The sequence below is a fragment of the Capra hircus genome (assembly GCF_001704415.2).
Source record: "Capra hircus breed San Clemente chromosome X unlocalized genomic scaffold, ASM170441v1, whole genome shotgun sequence".
NCBI classification, from domain to species: domain Eukaryota; kingdom Metazoa; phylum Chordata; class Mammalia; order Artiodactyla; family Bovidae; genus Capra; species Capra hircus.
Window position 1 is genome coordinate 18,056,666 of NW_017189516.1, and position 6,000 is coordinate 18,062,665.

Below are 6,000 nucleotides of genomic sequence, written 5' to 3' on the forward strand. Positions count from 1 at the left end.
ACCATACACAAAAATAAACTCAAAATGGATTAAAGATCTAAATGTAAGACCAGAAACGATAAAACTCCTAGAGGAGAACATAGGCAAAACACTCTCCGACATACATCACAGCAGGATCCTCTATGACCCACCTCCCAGAATATTGGAAACAAAAGCAAAAATAAACAAATGGGACCTAATTAAAATTAAAAGCTTCTGCACAACAAAGGAAACTATAACCAAGGTGAAAAGACAGCCTTCAGAATGGGAGAAAATAATAGCAAATGAAGCAACCGACAAACAACTAATCTCAAAAATATACAAGCAACTCCTGCAGCTCAATTCCAGAAAAATAAACCACCCAATCAAAAAAATGGGCCAAAGAACTAAACAGACATTTCTCCAAAGAAGACATACAGATGGCTAACAAACGCATGAAAAGATGCTCAACATCACTCATTATCAGAGAAATGTGAATCAAACCACAATGAGGTACCATTTCACACCAGTAAGAATGGCTGCAATCCAAAAGTCTACAAGCAATAAATGCTTGAGGGTGTGGAGTAAAGGGAACCCTCTTGAACTGTTGGTGGGAATGCAAACTAGTACAGCCACTATGGAGAACAGTGCAGAGATTCCTTGAAAAACTGGAAATAAAACTGTCTTGTGACCCAGCAATCCCACTACTGGGCACACACACTGAGGAAACAAAAATTGAAAGAGACACGTGTGCCCCAATGTTCATTACCACACTGTTCATAATAGCCAGGACATGGAAGCAACCTAGATGTCCATCAGCAGATAAGCTGTGGTACATATACACAATGGAGTATTCCTCAGCCATTAAAAAGAATACGTTTGAATCAGTTCTAATGAGGTGGATGAAACTGAAGCCTATTATACAGAGTGAAGTAAGCCAGAAAAAAAAAAAAAACAATACAGTATACTAAGGCATATATATGGAATTTAGAAAGATGGTAACGATAACCCTGTATGCGAGACAGCAAAAGAGACACAGATGTATAGAACAGTCTTTTGGACTCTGGGAGAGCACGAGGGTGAGATCATTTGGGAGAATGGCATTGAAACATGTATAATATCATATATGAAATGAATTGCCAGTCCAGGTTCGATGCAGGATACAGGATTCTTGGGGCTGGTGCACTGGGATGACCCAGAGGTATGGTATGGGGTGGGAGGTGGGAGAGGGGTTCAGGATGGTTAACACGTGTATACTCGTGGCAGATTCATTTTGATGTGTGGCAAAACCAATAAAATATTGTAAAGTAGTTAGCCTCCGATTAAAATAAATAAATTTAAATTTAAAAAATGAAATTGGAAAAAATAAAAATAAATAAGTTTAAAAATTAAAAAAAATAAATAAGAAAATTTCTAAAAAAATTAGATTGTTCACTTGGAAAACAATTCCCTATATAAACCATAACAAATGGTACAGTATTGAAATTAATTTCACATACAAACCGTTGGTGTTAAAGCTTAGATATTCACTAAAAATGATCTAAGGGCTTTTAAAAAGCATACCTATTTGGGTCCCACTGCCAGAAATACTAATTTAGTTGATCTGGAATTAGACTTGGACAGCAGTATTCCTGACTTGCTCTCCATATAGGGTGAAAAATACATGTTTAGAAAACTGTGCTGGAGCAGACTTGAATTCAATAAATCTTTACAAGTTAGCAATTTAAGCATTATATACCCCCATTTTGTAGATGAAAAATCTGAAACTCAAATAACTATAAGAAGTTGCTCAATATCACACAGACAGTAGGTGGGCAGAGCCAGAATTCTATCTTAAGCCTATCTGAGTTCAAGACCTAAAGTCTTAGAAGGCCAGCCAAAAGAGGGGTTAGGGTTTGGGTGGAGCTATTTGAAGTGGGACTCATGAAATGAATAGGTATTCCCTGTAATGAAAAGTCTTGTAGGTAACAGAAAGCACAGTGGGTGAGAGTACAGCTGTAAAGCAAGTAATTGCCTTTGGTTCATTTTTTTTTATTTTTGCTATTTACCAGTAACGTGAGTAGGGTGATTAACCTGTCTCAGTCGTCTCAACTAGTATAATGGCAATAATAATAATATTTATTGCACAGAGTTTTGATGAGGATTAAAAGAATATTCATAATGGAATTAAAAGAGTGTGTAGTGTACAAAAAGTGACATATAAATCCTTGGAAAACAGCTAAAATTAGAAGTATGTATTCCAAAGAAACCTTGCACCTCTGCAGTTGCCACCTCCGAAGACATGGTTCTGATTCGTACAAGCAATATGAAATGAAAGAAATGTTACTTCAATACATAAAACCACAACAAAACATACAATTTGGTGACATAACCAAAAAATATGATGGCACTTAAGCAGCCCTACAGTTTCCAAATGGAAGTGAATAGAGAAAATGTGGAAGAGCAGTTCTGCATGAGAGAAATAAGAAAACAAAAACACTGGACTTGTAAAGATCAAAGCCTGATTCTGTCACTTAGATTAAAGAATAAGTTTACTAGTATCATTTATCCCAAAGCCTTTTTATCTAATAGAAAGAGAAGTGTGATGAAAGGACTTGAATCACAATTGAAAATTATTGGTATTGTTTATAACAACTGACATTTATACAGACTTTTACAGTTACTTCAGTTCAGTTCAGTTCAGTTGCTCAGTCATGTCCGACTCTTTGTGACCCCATGAATCACACACAGCATGCCAGGCCTCCCTGTCCATCACCAACTACCAGAGTTCACTCAGACCCACGTCCATCGAGTCAGTGATGCCATCCAGTCGTCTCATCCTCTGTTGTCCCCTTTTCCTCCTTCCCCCAATCTCTCCCAGCATCAGAGTCATTTCCAATGAGTCAAATCTTCGCATGAGGCATCCAAGCTACTGGAGTTTCAGCTTCAGCATCATTCCCTCCAAAGAAATCCCAGAGCTGATCTCCTTCAGAATGGGCTGGTTGGATCTCCTTGCAGACCAAGGGACTCTCAGGAGTCTTCTGCAACACCACAGTTCAAAAGCATCAATTCTTTGGTGCTCAGCTGTCTTCACAGTCCAAGTCTCACATCCATACATGACCACTGGAAAAACCATAGCCTTAACTAGATGGACCTTTGTTGGCAAAGTAATGTCTCTGCTTTTCAATATGCTGTCTAGGTTGGTCATAACTTTTCTTCCAAGGAGTAAACGTCTTTTAATTTCATGGCTGCAGTCACCATCTGCAGTGATTTTGGAGCCCCCCAAAATAAAGTCTGACACTGTTTCCACTTTTTCTCCATCTATTTCCCATGAAGTGATGAGACCAGATGCCATGATCTTACTTTTCTGAATGTTGAGCTTTAAGCCAACTTTTTCACTCTCCACTTCACTTTCATCAAGAGACTTTTTAGTTCCTCTTTACTTTCTGCCATAAGGGTGGTGTCATCTGCATATCTGAGGTTATTGATATTTCTTCCAGCAATCTTGATTCCAGCTTGTGCTTCTTCCAGCCCAGTGTTTCTCATGATGTACTCTGCATATAAGTTAAATAAGCAGGGTGACAATATTTTAGCACATAGTCAATCCTCAGTAAATAAGAATTTTATTGTTGCTGCTGTTAATATTTCTTTGTTACCCTCAAAGAATAGGGGCAAATTTCAGAGATGTATAAGGGACTTGTTCAAGACCATACAGCACAACCAATTAATTTTGGAGCAAGGGCTAGAAACACTTCTGCTTGACTCCAAACTTCCATTATTTTCATCAAACCAATTTTTTGTGGCATGTTAAAAGATATTTAAGCAAGTCAAATACGTAACTAATATTTCCCAAACTTTACACTATAGTTGTACACTACAAGATTTTCATAGATACTCTGTGAAAAACAAAATGTTTCTTTGGTCAAATAAGCTTGCAAGTATTGTGTTAAACATTAAACACATTTTTATGAAAAGACTCCTCAGAGAGTTTAAAATGTATCGGTTGATATGAATCTCCACAGAAGGCCTAGAAAATGCAGGTTTTCCCAAACATTTTTGACTATAAAGTCTTCTGTTCTATGGAACACATTTAGATACTATGCAGAATTCTAGTGTTCTACTGAATGTTATTTGGAAAATACTGGACTGCTGGGCATACACACCGAGGAAACCAGAATTGAAAGAGACACGTGTATCCCAATGTTCATTGCAGCACTATTTACAACAGCCAGGACATGGAAGCAACCTAGATGTCCATCAGCAGATGAACAAATAAGAAAGCTATGGTATATATACATAATGGAATATTACTCAGCTATTAAAAAGAATGTGTTTTAATCAGTTCTAATGAGGTGGGTGAAACTGGAGACTATTATACAGAGCAAAGTAAGTCAGAAAGAAAAACACAAATACAGTATATTAACAAATATATATGAAATTTAGAAAGATGGTAACTATGACCCTATATGTGAGACAGCAAAAGAGACACAGATGTAAGAAGAACAGACTGTTGGACTCTGTGGGAGAAGGCAAAGGTGAGATGGTTTCAGAGAATAGCATTGAAACATGTATATTATCAAATGTGAAATAGATCACCAGTCCAGATTCGATGCATGAGTCAGGGTACTCAAGGCTGGTGTACTGGGATGACCCTGAGAGATGGGATGGGGAGGGAGGTGGGAGGGAGGGTCAGGATGGGGAACACATGTACACCCATGGCTGATTCATATGAATGTATGACAAAAACTACCACAATATTGTAAAGTAATTAGTCTCCAATTAAAATAAAAAAAATGCCTTGAGATTTGCTAACAGCAATTTTACCAGGTTTTTCTAAGTGAACAATCTCACTCCTCACATGGTAGGTAGACACTATAGAGATGGGTAGGGAGGGAGTTTCAGAAATTTCAATATTACACAGTATGTACAACAAAGAAGGGTTGATCATGTTAAAAAGTCTGGTGATTCCAAAAGCTGGATCATCAGAGCCAGGGAAGGGTGATCAGGAAATAATGACAAGTCAAAACAAGTTTGGAATCCCAAATCCAGGGCAATCATCGGTAGCAGTTTAGTGAGAGGACTAGGCCCAGTGATGGATCAAGAATGTTTTGAGGGTCAACACAAACCAAATTTATCTAATTGTTTTAATTTAGTTTTACAGTCAAGTTACATAGGAGCACAACTGACCCCACTGAGTTGGGGGCACCTCATATTAAAGGAATTTTAGCATTTGAGATTTTACTGGTAAAGATTCCAGAAGCCTTTGATTGATGGCTGATATAAGAACAGAGAGTAAAAAAATTGGACAAATGTAAATATGATACATCCTTACATAATATCTATAATATCTGAAATACAAAAGGCATGATAAGTATATTGTCAATCAGCATTGTGTCCACCTAACTTGGCAGCTATGTTTTTTGTTCTAGATAACATGGGGACAAATGGCAACTTCTTCAGCTCTGCTAAGGCTTGTTAAGGCCCAAATAGTTTCTTACCTGTACCATTAATTAAACTCCTTGTCTACTTACTTGCCATGAATGCAAGCACTACACTTCTACTAGGTTATGTTTGCCTATTGTGACTTTCACTGTATTATTTTCTTGTTTAAGTGTCTCATCATTGCTCTCTGGGTTTCCTGGCATGCTTTTCATGTATCTCCTTTATTCTGACCTTGCTTTCCCCCGATTTCTTCTTACTTCATCACACTGTGGTTTTTAACTCTAGTATTTCTATTTGATTTGTGCCTTTGCTTACTAACACTTTCACTTTAGGTTTTCCTAATGCCTGCAATGCCCCTACCTCACCCTACCCTACAGAAAACCATCCCTTGTGACTTGACAACTTCTGTTCATCATTTAAATGGTTTCTGTGTCTTTCCTGAAAGTCACTATTCTTTTTTCTACCACTTCTGGGGGGAACTTTTCCAAATGTGGTTCTATATTGCTGATGCTGTTGAGCCACCAAGTTGTGTCCAACTTTTTGTGACCCTATGGACTTCAGCATGCCAGGCTTCCCTGTCTCTCACCATCTCCTGGAGTTTGCCTAAGTTCGTATCCTTTG